The sequence below is a fragment of the Chelonia mydas genome, chromosome 2 (genome assembly GCF_015237465.2).
Source record: "Chelonia mydas isolate rCheMyd1 chromosome 2, rCheMyd1.pri.v2, whole genome shotgun sequence".
NCBI classification, from domain to species: domain Eukaryota; kingdom Metazoa; phylum Chordata; order Testudines; family Cheloniidae; genus Chelonia; species Chelonia mydas.
The window spans coordinates 86,909,637-86,925,284 of record NC_057850.1 but is presented as its reverse complement, the minus strand read 5'-3'; positions in this window follow the sequence as shown (position 1 = coordinate 86,925,284).

Below are 15,648 nucleotides of genomic sequence, written 5' to 3'. Positions count from 1 at the left end.
TTTGCAGGACTGAGGCCTAAATACTAAATACCTTTTACTTCTGTGCTGGAATAGGAAAGCCATTTAATAGTGCACAACAGTTTTGGGACAGGAAGTCTAATACAATTAAAAATGGACATTAAGTGGCACTTACATGTCTGTCGCTCAGGAGTGTAGCGTCAAGTGTTTTGAAGATGAAAAGTGCCCTAACAAAAACAGGCAAATATTAATATTATTACTATAAATATTAGAATCTGACCAGGACAACAGGATTTACATCCCTTCTCTTTTGGAAATAATGCAAATTTAGAACTTACATAGCATTTTCTTCTGCTGATCACAGTGCATTTTACAAAATGGGTAAGGATTTTTAGGGTTTTTATTAGGATTATTATTATTATCCCCATTTCACAGATGGATAGAGAGATTAAGTGATTTGCCCAGTGTCACCCAGATAATCAATGGCAGAAGTTCTTAACAGAATCCAGGTCTTCTGACTTCCAGTGTAATGCCTTATCCACTGGATCATACTGCTTCTTTTGAAATTAAAAAGCGATTGAAGTCAGCGATACTATCTCTGGATGAAATGCATCCATATGCAGCAGGACAGCACAAAGATTATGCATCACTTGAGTCACTTTTCAGCTCTATTTTGAAGGCTTAAGTGATGCATACACCTTATGTTGGCCCTCTGCACTGGGGTGAATTTCCCCCTAAGTGAGTAAACATACTTATATGGCTAAGAGTTAAAAGATCAGGTCCTTAGTCTGTTAGCTCAATAAAATTTAAACCTCTGATGGAAAATTTGTTTTCTGGCTGAGTAGTTATAGTCTAGATTTTGGGTTTACTAATCATCAGTTCTGAGACCCTGCCAAAGTCATTCAATTCAATGTACTAGAGCAGTGGTTCCCAAACTTGTTCCGCTGCTTGTGCAGGGAAAGCCCCTGGCGGGCTGTGCCTGTTTGTTTACTTGCTGCATCCACAGGTTCAGCTGATTGCGGCTCCCAGTGGCCGCAGTTCGCTGCTCCAGGCCAATGGGAGCTGCTGGAAGTGGTGCGGGCTGAGGGACATACTGGCCGCCACTTCCAGCAGCTCCCATTGGCCTGGAGCAGCGAACCGCGGCCACTGGGAGCCGCGATTGGCCGAACCTGCGGATGCGGCAGGTAAACAAACCGGCCCGGCCCGCCAGGGACTTTCCCTGCACAAGCGGCGGAACAAGTTTGGGAACCACTGTACTAGAGTGAGATAACATCAATAGGTTATCATACGTTGAGTTGTGTATTATGTGCTATACACTATACTATGTACTTTGTTTCCAATCCATTTCCTTTGCATTTTATTATTTTGGCTATTTTAGATCACTGGCTCAATAAACAAAGCAAAATTTAAAGGGTGAAAGAAAAAGAAATCCCCTTATCTTGTACATACATATTTTTTTAAATTTATAATGTTACTGTATTCGTCAGTACAAATGCAGTGAGAATCCTATCTGGTGTAACTACTTCTGAAACGTTGGTCCAAATCAACGCCATTTAAATGCTTGTTGAAAACTAAGTGTCATTCAACCCAGTTAAATGCTTTTTCTACCCCCTGGAACAATAGCATAAATTTTAAAGTATTCAATTAGGCTGAATAAATGGTTCCCATAGCTCTATACTGTTAGATGTTTGATAAATCTCAGTTGTTCTGAATTAATCAGTATAACAGATCCCACAGCAGCACAAATAGATGGACTCCACTTCTGCAGCAGAAGGTCCTAAAGATCTCACTCACACCATCCTCCCTCTCCAAACAACTTCTTATGTAAATTTAGTGAGTTAAATGTGAGGTGTGTCCCAAAGAATCATCTAGCTAACTCCAAAAATAAGCAGGCCATTCTGATCCTGCGGAAAGGAGTCAATTACATTTGGTGTGGGGGTGGTGAGGGATTATTTTTTCAGACCACTCCAAAAAGATATGGCTCATGGCTGCTCTGGGTCCCAGGTTGAATTTGCAGTACTAACAATTTGAAAGAAATCCATTCTTTTCCTTGTAAACTAAGCAAATTTGACCTGGAAATTATTCAGACAATAAACACAAAACCCCATGATGCCATTTTTTAGAGTTACTTTTCAGAGTGGAGCTCCGGTTTTATTTTCTACCCCTGTAAATTCCCAACACTGAAAACCTCCCTTGTACATTTAACACAATCTTCAGCAATACTAAAATAAACGTATTGTGGCCTGCATTGTGCAGGAGGTCAGACTAGATGATCATAATGGTCCCTTCTGAACTTAATATCTATGTATCTATGTATTCAGCTAAAAATCTCCATACATAAGAAACACCTTAGATTGTTAACGTAGGGACATAGGAATTGCCATACCAAAATAGACTGATGATCTATCAAGTCCAGTATCCCAGTGGGACTCTAAACAGGTGCAGTAGTCCACCTACCCTCTAAATAATAATAATAATAATTTATTGTTATTACCATAGAGCAGAGATTGGCAACCTTTGGCACGTGGCCCATCAGGGAAATCCGCTGGTGGGCCAGGACGGTTTGTTTACCTGCAGTGTCCGCAGGTTCGGCCGATCGCAGCTTCCACTGGCCACGGTTCACCATTCCAGGCCAATGGGGGCTGTGGGAAGCAGCGGCCAGAACATCCCTCGGCCTGTGCCACTTCCCACAGCACCCATTGGTCTGGATCAGTGAACTGCGACCAGTGGGAGCTGCGATTGTGGACCTGTGGACGCTGCAGGTAAACAAACTGTCCCGGCCCGCCAGCAGCTTTCCCTGACGGGCCATGTGCCAAAGGTTACCGATCCCTGCCGTAGAGCCTAGTCATGGACCAGGACCCCATTGTGCTAGGCGCAGTACAACCAAAAGATGATCCCTGCCCCAAAGACCTTACAATCGAAGTATAAGACAAGAGACAACAGATGGAGACAGACAAACAGATGGGGGAGTACAAGGAAACAATGAGACAGTATTTTTCAGCATGGTAGGCAATAGTCTCAGCACACTAGTAGCCTAACCCTTTTCAAATGTTTTGAAGGAGGATAATAAGGTAGCTTTGTAGTTGTCTTCTGTGAAGGACAACATGAGAGAAAGTACAAAAGCGGTTGTCTGAAAATTTAGCAAGGGGACAATTGAGGGTGGCATCATTGGCTGATCAGAGTTGGAGTCAACATCTCAACAGCGAATGAGAGAGGCCTTGCAAATTTCCTGAGTAGTCCTTTTATATTTCCATGTGGAGGTCATCTGGACCTTGAGTTTTCCCTATGCTTAATGCTTTATAGCTGCCACAATTTTGAATAGGGTGATTTCATATTCCAGCAATAGCATATTGTGGTTTGGGCATTGAGGTTGATGTTAACTAAATATTGTTTGATTTGTTAATTTTTGTAGAACTGAATAGATTGATATAATACTTTACAGTATTCACATAATCTCTTGTTGTGTTCATTTGTTAGTCTTTATTATTTCAGGTTTCAGAGTAGCAGCCGTGTTAGTCTGTATTCACAAAAAGAAAAGGAGTACTAGTGGCACCTTATAGACAAATAAATTGGTTAGTCTCTAAGGTGCCACTAGTACTCCTTTTCTTTTCATTATTTCAGGATTTCAGGACCCTACTTCCAAAAGACTGCAGAGAGCTAACAGAAGTCTCCCAAGATTCCCTCAGTATAGCCCATCGATCAGAGTTTATCCAAAATAATTACCAAGACCACAATTTAAACAGGTACAGATGAAACCTAACAAACCGACCAGAGAAGGAGGGTCTGGTCTGGAGTATTCAACCTTATAATCCCATTTGATTTACCCACAAGCCAGGAAGGCGAGATATTTCCCATTATTAAACCTACTGAAATGTAGTCAGGAATGTTTATGACTGAGCACCCCCACGACTTTGGTCTACTTTATACTTTAACCTTGGTGCAGTTACCAAAAAAGGTTTAACAATTTCCCACATACATTTGTCTTTGGGCTTTTCGATACATCCCACTGGTGGTGTTATATAATTTGGGTAATCTTTTGAGATGGCAGATTGAAATTTAGCTGACTTTCCTGACTTCTTCATAAGCCAAATCAACACACAGTTCTCTCCCTCTTTCTTAACAATTTATGACACTGATTCATTTATTTCCAGAGGACTTGGGGTTGCTACTGGGTCCTCTAGGGCAAAATGTTCCCTGGTGATACAAAAATAATCGTCCCCTTCAAACATGCCACATAGGATTCCACTGGAACAAATTCAAAGCAACTTATACACAGTAAAACCAAGCCGACGGTGGACATGATTACCTGCAACACAGAACAGAACAATTACTACGATGTAGGAGTTATGGCAATTCTCTACCTTTCCATAATTTTAGTTGGCTACAGTGGAACCACTTGGTCTTGGTTCCTCTTTTCTTTGGAATTTTAACCTCATAAACTGATACACTAGCTTTATTGTAATCATTACAGGACCCATCCACTGTGGACTAAGAACATGTCCTTTCTCCATGTAAAATCTATACATAACTTATCCCACCTCCCAGCACTCATCATTAAAATGACCTAGCAGTTTATTAGCTACCTGATTTTGCACCTTTAACGTTCTTGCAACCTGGTACTGGACTTTGCTTAAAGTAGTTAACTGCTGTTTTATAAATTGATCAATCTTAACTTTTGGTTGATACCTGTCTCGAGGAACTGCCCCAACCCACCACAGCTCAGGAGTAGTCATCGCCCGACCCGTTAAGACTTCATGGGGTGAATAGCCATGGACGGTTTTTGTTTACCTCATTGTCATAAGGACATATGGCAACTTCACGTCCCAATCTTTCCCATGCACCTCAATGAGCTTCCGCAAAGCAGTCTTAAGGGTACGATTAGCTCGTTCAGCGATCCCTGAGCTCTGTGGATGGGCTTCAGTATGTAATCACTGTTTGATATTAAGGGCAATACATAATGTTCGAGTCAGGTCACCTACAAAATGGGGCCCTCTATCAGACTCTATCTGCATGGGTAAACCAAATCTGGAAAAGGTCTGTTCCAGTAAAACCCTCACAGTTGTAGCCGCTTTTGCATTCCTGGTCGGGTATTCCTCTATCCAGCATGTGAACACATTGATGACCACCAAACAATACATGTTACCCTGTCTCAATTTTGGGAGTGGTCCAATAGAATCTATTTGAAGTCTCCTCCAAGGACCCTTAGCTAGGTGATGTAACAGAGAACACTTCACTGGCCATGTGTCCACATTGTTCTCGGTGCAACGCAAACAAGATCTTACAAAGTCAGAGACCTCATCTTTCATGTGTGGCCACTAGGCTACTTTGAGAATTCGCTCTAACGTCTTAGTGCTATTAAAATGTCCCTGTTGATGTGCTAGTGCAATTAACTCTCGTCTCAGACTTCCTGGCATCACTAGGACAGGTAACTCCTATTCAGATGAAGCCTTTGTAGCCAGGATCAATCCTCCTGAATTTTGATGGATGTTATAGCCCTCACAGGTTCCTTCCTGCACCAAAGACTTTAATGTTTGGTCCTGATGTTGCAGAAACAGAATATCCGCAGCTGTAGCCGGATCGAGAGCTGGCATTTTAAATGAAGTTACAGGTACCACTGTCAGTGACTTCCATAGATATTCAGGACCTAGTCTAGCCGCTTGCTTTGTCAGTATGTTGACTTGTCGGTTTAGGCTTGTTGGAGCGGAGAGGTTCTTACTATGTGCCTTGACCTGAAATAGGCAATTGACACCTGTGCAGGAGGATGCTATATCCCATGCCTCTCTCAGCATAATAGAATGCTTCACCGGCCATCCATCCGGGTTAGACATGGCTCTAGCCATCCATATTGGCATCCAGGTAACCAATGCTTGGATTACCCAGCATGTCAGAACACAAGCATAGATTAACATCAGAGTCTTCTGCTGCTTGCAGAGCCAGAATAGCTACTAGCTATGCAGCCTGTGCTGATGGGGGTTTTACTGTTCCTTGCAGTGTTCTTCCGGTCCCTTCCTGGATCGCAGCATACCCTGCCACCAGGCGTCCATACAGATAATAGGCCCTGCCATCCACCGCCCATACAGTGAGTTGGTTCTGATTTACTTCTTCCCATGATGTCAATGTAGAAAAAGGTGACTGTATAACCGGTTGCTCTGATGGGAGTGGACACTTTTGTTCAGTACCTTCAGAAATCAAGGCATAAGGTTGTACCTCCATATGTGAAATCTTCTCTGTGCTTATATCTCAATTTATTAAACTTAACGTCCAACCCACAAGCCTGGGAAAAGAGATGCGTCCTTTGTTTATTTTTTCCGAGATGACATATCTGACAAGGGTGTGGAAGTTCTAACAACCCCCAGTGACATTCCAGGTGACATTCATTAACTTAGATCTTAGCTGAGCCTCCCTTTGTTGGCATTTCACATGTTCAACTGCTCCCCCAGAACCTGCTTCCAGGGCTGGCCCCAACATTTTGGCACCTGAGGCAGGGAGCTCAAATGACGCCTCCATGCCCCCTCGCCTGGGCCAAAACTTTGAAAGGTCTCATTTCTGCCTTCTTCCTGTTCTACTCCTCTCATGGTATTGCTCTGCTATCCACCCCAATAAAGGAGAACTAACAACTTAAAATGCTTTGTTCAAAAATTTTAAGTAACACTTAACTTTCAAATGCCTGAACAGTAAATGTAACTTTTCTTGTCTGCGTAGTAAACACTGGCATTTTTATCTGTTTGAATAATCAAAGTGGTGCTTTCCGTGCCTTCTTGGTTGCAAAGATTTGAACGGCTTCCTGCTGAAGGTGCACAGTTTGGTCCAGCTCATGCTCTGTTGAGATAGTTGCAAGGCCAACCAGCATCTCCTGTGTCATTGTGGAGTGTAGATGTGTTTTTATTAACTTCAGCTTGGAGAAGCTGCGTTCTCCACTGGCAACTGTTACAGGAAGTGTTAGACGTATGCGCAGAGCCACAAAAGCATTTGGAAAGAGGGTGGTCATCTTATTTGTGCACATATATTCCAGAACAGCCTCTGGAGTTGATCCTGCTGAAATGTATCTTGAAAGGGCTTTCAGTTCATCACCTAAATCACTCGCATCAATATTGCGCATGTCATCATGTGTCAACACTGTCTCTAGTGCCCTGCATTGCTGGTGTAGGTCTTCTTCAGGTATAGTGTGGATTTTTGGAATATCATACAACATCCCAAATATACTCCTGTGTTCCTTGAGCTGCATGAAATGTTCTTCAACTGACTGTATTGCACAATCTAGCACCTGGTTAAAGAATGCAACTTTGAATTGTTGTTTGGGGTCTCTTATGGGATTATCCCATGCCTCGTAATCAAAATGTCTTCTTCTTTGGTGACTCTTGTATTCTTGAATGGGTGGGAAAATAGCTTCAGTGTGAAGTTCCTCTGCCAACTTCTGTGCACTCTTCAGAACGTTTTGAAATCCCTGATCTGACCGGTAAGACTGTAGGTATGACTTTGCTTTGTCCAGTTGTTCCATTGCTCCAGATATTTCAAGGTCAACACCTTGGAGTCTCTAGCTTACAACATTTATTTCAAACAGTATATCATGCCACAACACTAAGCCACACAGAAATTTGAAGTTATGTATGTTTCTGGTGATTCCATTTCCCTCTGCCACTGTTCTCCCACGAACAGGTCCTGTCATAGCATTACCCTCCATAATGGCAACTATGGCATCATCTATATTCCCAATTTGGTGTTTGATAGGCTTTATCGCCTCCACTCGACTTTCCCATTGTGTGGCATTCAGTGGTTTCAGTGTCAGAGAGGATGTTCCCAGATGTTGCTTCAAAATTTGCCATTGATGAGTTGACACAGAGAAAAATACATAGATGCTTTGAATTACATTAAAAAATTCAGCAGCCTCACTAGAAGCTGATGCTGCATCACTGACCACCAAGTTCAATGAATGAGAACTGCATGGGATAAAAAAATCTTGAGGGTTTAACTCTCGGATCTGTGTCTGCACTCCTCTGTTCTTTCCCCTCATGTTGGCACCATTATCATAGCCCTGACCATTCAGGTCAGCTATTGCAATTCCCGTATCTTCCAGCTTTTTAAGAAGCACATTTGTCATACCAGCTACTGTAGTATCATCAATAAATTCTAGAAAATACTCTCTGACAGTCACCATTGCAGGGACATTTTCACTAGGTTCTGTTGTTGTTACAAAATGCACCATTAAAGTCATTTGTTCCGTATGGCTGATGTCAGGCGTCCAGTAAGAATAACAGAGTAATATCTTGCTGACTTCAGATCTGCCACAATGTTCTGTTTGACTTTTGTTGCCAGTAACTGTATGATCTCATTTTGAATTGTTTTTCCAAGGTAGGGGTGTGTGTACATTTCTTGGGTGGTGACTCATCTTAGATGTTCTGGAGTACAGCATCAAACTCAGCCATCAGCTCCACAATTTTAAGGAAGTTTCCATTGTTTGGCACGTAGAGCTGATCTGAAGTGCCACGCAGTGCTAGGTTTTGGGTAGCAAGCATTCTCACCATGGCAATGAGCCTTTTCAGAACATTTTGCCAGTAAAGAGACTCTGATGCAATCTTCTCTTGATGCTGATCATCTATGGTGGCCTTTAACCTTAGTCTCATCTCAAGCTCTTTCCACCTATGGAATGCTCTCTGGTGATTTGCTGCCTTCTCATGGCATACCAGATTTCTAGCCAGATTTTTCCAGTCCTTTGTTCCTGTAGAACCCAATGTGGCTGGAACATTAGACTGGAACAATTTGCAACAAAAACAGTATGCAGCATTCTGGGTTTTTGAGTACATAAGCCATGGCCTCTCCACTTTGTCACCATTGGGGTTTTCATGCCAGTAATGTGTTGGATGGAAACGTCTATTTTCATTGTCTTTGGGGAACATGAAGTTTTTCACTTGCTGTGGCCCATGCAGTACAAGGAAGTCCCTCAGGCTACTGCTCAAGTGGGTCCACAGTCCTGGATCATCTAGACTTAAGGAACTAAACTCAGCAGCAGCTGTTTCTTGCGCCTCCACCACACTCTTCTCTGATCTACTCTTTTCTTCAGGAATGTGTGTGGTTACATCCATTTGAGATGGAGATATGGATGCTGCAATAGCTGCCAGGTCACCTGCACTCTGACTAACTGGAAGATCAGGCATCTCCTCACCACTCACATCCTCACTGGGGCCGGAAGGCTCACCGTGAATATTTGTGTTTGTGTATCTCAGGAGAGCTCCTTCCTGCTTAGATAGAAAAGCTTCCTTTGCTTTCTTTCTTTTTCTGAATGCTGCCCCAGAGGGGCGTTTTCTTCTTTCATTCATGACTGCTATTCTATGTCAGCTATAGTAGCTCTCAACACCAACTGAAGGGGACAAATAAGCAGGCTGGTAGCAGGGCCTGAGTGAGGGACGATATCAGGGTCTTAAGGGACTAACTGGCTCCTACTACTTCAGTTGACTACCTGTTCTCCTCAAGTGGGTTCAGGGAAGCAGCAGGAAACAGAAAGCTCCCTGAGAAGCTGGTGTAAATCAGTCCAGGCTCCTGGGAGTGCTAGAGAGGTACATAAGAGGCTCCTCCCCATCTCTCTCCCTGCAGCTCCTGCTGCTTTCTGTTATTCCCTCTCACCTTTTCTCCTGCCAGCCTGTTATGGCTCTTGTGCCCTCCTTCTTCCAGCACAGCACTCCACCATCTCTGTGCATCTAGAGCAGAGAGAATACTTATGCACCACAGCAGACACAATTTTCTACACTCTTGGTCCTAGTGGCACCCCCCGCAACAGTCTGGCACCTGAGGTGGCTGCCTCAGTTTGCCTCATGTTAAGGCCAGCCTTGCCTGCCTGCATTGATTTCATAAGCTGCCACAAAGCTGCTTGCATCGTCTCACGTTGGATGGTTAAGGTTTTAATTTCCTCCTCTCTGTCGGCTAGAAGGTTGGTCAGATCTTGTTCCTGCACCTTTAGCCTCCCCACCTGCATAGAGCATGCTACATTTTGCTCCTGTAGAGAGTCTATCTTGGACTGTAATTTTCCAATCTCGGCTTCTTTGGCTGATGTCTGGGTTTTGGCCTCTGCTATTACAGTGTCCTGTTCAGCAACTACCTTGATTAACTCCTTGGTAACCGACAGGAGACCATACAGCATGGCTCTTTTCTGGCTTCTGTTCGAGGGCTTTGGCCACTCACTGATGAAACCAGACCATTCAGATTGGAAAATTGTCCAAGCCTCCCTCCCATGGAAGGTTCCCTCCTTCCACAGATTGTCACCTTTGGCCATTTTCTGGATCGCAATCTCCATAAGCTACTCTTGCATCTTCCTCTGTGATCTACAACAATTTGTCAATGCGCACATATTGTAATAGAACTATGATACTCCCAGTGTGGGGTTACCACCACTGAAGATAATTGGGACTCGAGTTGTCCCACCAGCAGGCTTCAGGGTGCTCCCATTGGAGCTATGGGAGTGTGAGAGGTTCCCCAGCTCACTAGTCTCTGGTTCTGCTTCACAGAGTGGGGAGTGCCCACTTCCTCAAGCTGAGCAAAACACTGCCCTTGAGCGCCACCTACTGGCCCCTTCACTGTACATGAAATGGCACCAAACCCTGTCAGGCGCTCAAACCCTTCCCTGGTTCCATATACTCAGACTCTTGTCACTGAGGTCTCACTACAAGACAGGCCGCCTTAGAGTGTTCAACAGTGGGTAGCTAATCCACCAGTTGCCTCCCTAATTGGCCCTCCCCTCCTGGGCCCGAGCCCAGCTCAGAGTATGGGATACTGACAGTTCCCTAAATGGCACCTTGCACCAGAGCTGTCCTGGAGTTGTTCCAGTGACAATCCTTAGGCAGTCTGCCCATAAGAGGTCTCAACAACCCAGGCTGCTTCCCTAGGTCAATCAGCTCCAAAACTGCTTCTGGTAACTGATCCCTACAAGCCTGTTTCTCTGGTTGCCAGCTGCCTTGGCCTGCCCCTGGTGGAACCAACGATGTCTGATCGCTGGCTGCCTACCGCCTCCACCAATGGTCTAAACCCACACACGCGGTCTGAGGTTGACACACTGCAGACACACTCCACTCACTCTAATCAGTTGGGATTTATAAAGCAACCATAAAAAGGTAATTTAAATAGTAGAAGGGGAGGGAAACCTTATCATGGATTAATTACTTACTAACCTGAGGGTCCTGCTGTGGTTGCTAGTACTGTTAGTTGATTAGTCTTTATTATTTCAAGATTTCCAGAAGACTGTAGGGAGCTAACAGAAGTCTCCCAAGATTCCCTCAGTATAGCCCATCTATCAGAGCTTATCCGAAATAATCACCGAGACCACAACTTAAACAATTGATTCTTTATTAACTAGGGAATTAGGAATAGGATAGGCAAGAAGGGAATGGGGAGGGAGGATGAATAATACTGAACAGATTTTATAACCCTGTACTCTTTCACACAGGTATTACAAAAGGGTAGATGATGGCTGCTCTATACCGGGTCCAGACGCTGCTGCTGCCGAGACCAGGATTCAATGAATGGCTCACCCGACCACGGTCACCGTTGGAACAGGACAGGACTACCGCACCGGAGAATAACGGTGAGGGATCAGGTAAGAGGCCTAACTAACTTCCCACCCTAACCCTTTTTGCAATGTCCTTCTGTGAGTAAGAGCCCTAGCGACTCGAGGTAGAAACTCCATGGATGGAGGTATGCTTCCATTAAAACAATAAACCCCAACAATAAACCAGATCTTTTCCCACACAATTAGAGTTGAGCTGTAATCTAGGCAGATAACTGGTGTCAGATCTCTTTCCAAGCCACAACTTTGGAAAGAACCTCCTCCCTTCTCTCCAAGGTAAGAGCAGAGAAAGAACCCCTTCCCGCTCTTTCACAGCCTATATGATCCCTCCCATTGCCTAGCAACAAGCCACTAGATTTCCCGCCTTTTCTCTCCTAAGGGAACAAGAAGGTGTCTAACATAGCGGACTACTTGTCCTTTACAAGCCAAAATTGCGGACAATAAACAAAACCATATTAAACACCATTACCAAATATCATATCATAATTTGATTGAGGTGGAACTCACAGTTGATTGTTATGGGGTTGTATGTGTTTGATCCATATTATGATGGCAGATACCATACATGCATTTTCATCATGTGAAGAATGATACTAGGGGTCTTCCATTTGTCCCACCAGTACAGTTGTTCAGGAATCCCATTTGTTGCAACAAGTAATTAGTAAACATTTGTTAAAATCTGGTTTCCCTCTCCCCCAGCCCCTCTTATCATATATGTGTCACTGTATAGCCGAAAGTCTTGCCCAACATCTTTATTTACAAAGGTGGAAGCTTTTACGAGTGATTATAACAATGCATTTAGAACTGGTTTCACATGAGGAACCAGGTTTTAACAAATGTTTACTAATTACTTGTTGCAACAAATGGGATTCCTGAACAACTGTACTTTTTCTTGAGATGTAAAAGCACCCTAGTTATTTTACATGGGTTAGAATCATAGAATCATAGAATATCAGGGTTGTAAGGGACCTCAGGAGGTCATCTAGTCCAACTCCCTGCTCAAAGCAGGACCAATCCCCAACTAAATCATCCCAGCCAAGGCTTTGTCAAGCCTGACCTTAAAAACTTCAAAGGAAGGAGATTCCACCACCTCCCTAGGTAACGCATTCCAGTGTTTCACCACCCTCCTAGTGAAAAAGCTTTTTCCTAATATCCAACCTAAACCTCCCCCACTGCAACTTGAGACTATTACTCCTTGTTCTGTCATCTGCTACCACTGAAAACAGTCTAGATCCATCCTCTTTGGAACCCCCTTTCAGGTAGCTGAAAGCAGCTATCAAATCCCCTCTCATTCTTCTCTTCCGCAGACTAAACAATCCCAGTTCCCTCAGCCTCTCCTCATAAGTCATGTGTTCCAGTCCCCTAATCATTTTTGTTGCCCTCTGCTGGACGCTTTCCAATTTTTCCACATCCTTCTTGTAGTGTGGGGCCCAAAATTGGACACAGTACTCCAGATGAGGCCTCACCAATGTCTAATAGAGGGGAATGATCACGTCCCTCGATCTGCTCGCTATGCCCCTACTTATACATCCCAAAGTGCCACTGGCCTTCTTGGCAATAATGGCACACTGTTGACTCATATCCAGCTTCTCATCCACTGTAACCCCTAGGTCCTTTTCTGCAGAACTGCTGCCTAGCCATTCGGTCCCTAGTCTGTAGCGGTGCATTGGATTCTTCCGTCCTACGTGCACTTGTCCTTGTTGAACCTCATCAGATTTCTTTTGGCCCAATCCTCCAATTTGTCTAGGTCCCTCTGTATCCTATCCCTACCCTCCAGCGTATCTACCACTCCTCCCAGTTTAGTGTTGTCTGCAAACTTGCTGAGGGTGCAATCCACACCATCCTCCAGATCATTAATGAAGATATTGAACAAAACCAGCCCCAAGACCGACCCCGGGGCACTCCACTTGATACTGGCTGCCAACTAGACATGGAGCCATTGATCACTACCCGTTGAGCCCGACAATCTAGCCAGCTTTCTATCCACCTTATAGTCCATTCATCCAGCCCATGCTTCTTTAACTTGCTGGCAAGAATACTGTGGGAGACCGTGTCAGAAGCTTTGCTAAAGTCAAGGAACAACATGTCCACTGCTTTCCCCTCATCCACAGAGCCAGTTATCTCGTCATAGAAGGCAATTAGTTTAGTCAGGCATGACTTGCCCTTGGTGAATCCATGCTGACTGTTCCTGATCACTTTCCTCTCCTCTAAGTGCTTCAGAATTGATTCCTTGAGGACCTGCTCCATGATTTTTCCAGGGACTGAGGTGAGGCTGACTGGCCTTTAGTTCCCAGGATCCTCCTTCTTCCCTTTTTTAAAGATGGGCACTACATTAGCCTTTTTCCAGTAGTCCAGGACTTCCCCCGATCGCCATGAGTTTTCAAAGATAATGGCCAATGGCTCTGCAATCACATCTGCCAACTCCTTTAGCACTCTTGGATGCAGCGCATCCGGCCCCATGGACTTGTGCTCGTCCAGCTTTTCTAAATAGTCCCAAACCACTTCTTTCTCCACAGAGGGCTGGTCACCTCCTCCCCATGCTGTGCTGCCCAGTGTAGTAGTCTGGGAGCTGATCTTGTTCGTGAAGACCGAGGCAAAAAAAGCATTGAGTACATTAACTTTTTCCACATCCTCTGTCACTAGGTTGCCTCCCTCATTCAGTAAGGGGCCCACACTTTCCTTTACTTTCTTCTTGTTGCTAACATACCTGAAGAAACCCTTCTTGTTACTCTTAACATCTCTTGCTAGCTGCAACTCCAGGTGTGATTTGGCCTTCCTGATTTCACTCCTGCATGCCCGAGCAATATTTTTATACTCTTCCCTGATAATTTGTCCACTCTTCCACTTCTTGTAAGCTTCTTTTTTGTGTTTAAGATCAGCAAGGATTTCACTGTTAAGCCAAGCTGGTCACCTGGCATATTTACTATTCTTTCTACAGATTGGGGTTTGTCCCTGTAACCTCAATAAGGGTTCTTTAAAATACAGCCAGCTCTCATGGACTCCTTTCCCCCTCATGTTATTCTCCCAGGGGATCCTGCCCATCAGTTCCCTGAGGGAGTCAAAGTCTGCTTTTCTGAAGTCCTGGGTCCGTATTCTGCTGCTCTCCTTTCTTCCCTGTGTCAGGATCCTGAACTCGACCATCTCTTAAACCCCCCACACTCTAGCATATACAAACAGAAGCAGCCATCCCCAGAGAAGTACCACAATCACATATTCAAACCCAAAATTGGATTACATGGAGTTACAGTATATATTAAACATAATGATTCTGATTTAGTCATGTTACAGTGTCTCTTTGCAGAGGCTGTAGTTCCCCTATTAAACATACATGTCCATAGAAAAATTCTGTTTCCTAAATACCCTGTGTGACATTGTACTCCATATGCTTTATGAAAATATGCTTGGAATGTGAATATAACGTAACTGGAATATGCTTTATGCAAAAGGTCTCTTGTAAGGTATCATTACAGAGCTTATAATCTACTGAGTGTGTTCATCCTATTTGTATGTATGTATCATTCTTGTATCTAAAATTAGAAATCTGAAGTTAACCCTGAGGTCCTATTGTAATTATGCAAAGTGTGGAACATTAATGGTGGTTTAGAATCTTGATGGCAACCATTGACTAGGAAAACTGGCTGTAAATGGCTCTGTTTACCTGCAAGCCTTCCTGTGTTCGTGTGAGTCAGGCCAGAAAGAATGGAGGCTTGGGGTCTCACAGGACATCTGACCATGTCACCTGGTACTGGAATCCATCTTAAACCTGGTGCTTTTCCATTTAGAAGGAGGGGTGGGGACCCAGAGAGACAAAAGATTCCTACCTTGTGCCAAAGCCATTAAAGGGGGTGGAACAGAACAAAGGGGGCTGCAGTCATGAGAAATCCCCTAGTTACCACCTGAGCTAGAACTAACAAAAACTGTACAAGGGGAAAGGATTGGGCCCAGACTAAGAAGGAATCTAGTCTGTGAAAGAAGCTTATTGGAACATTTCTGAGGGTGAGATTTACCTATATTCAGTTTCTTAAATGTATTAGGCTTAGACTTGCATGTTTATTTTATTTTGCTTGGTAACTTACTTTGTTCTGGTTTCAGAGTAGCAGCCGTGTTAGTCTGTATCCGCAAAAAGAAAAGGAGTACTT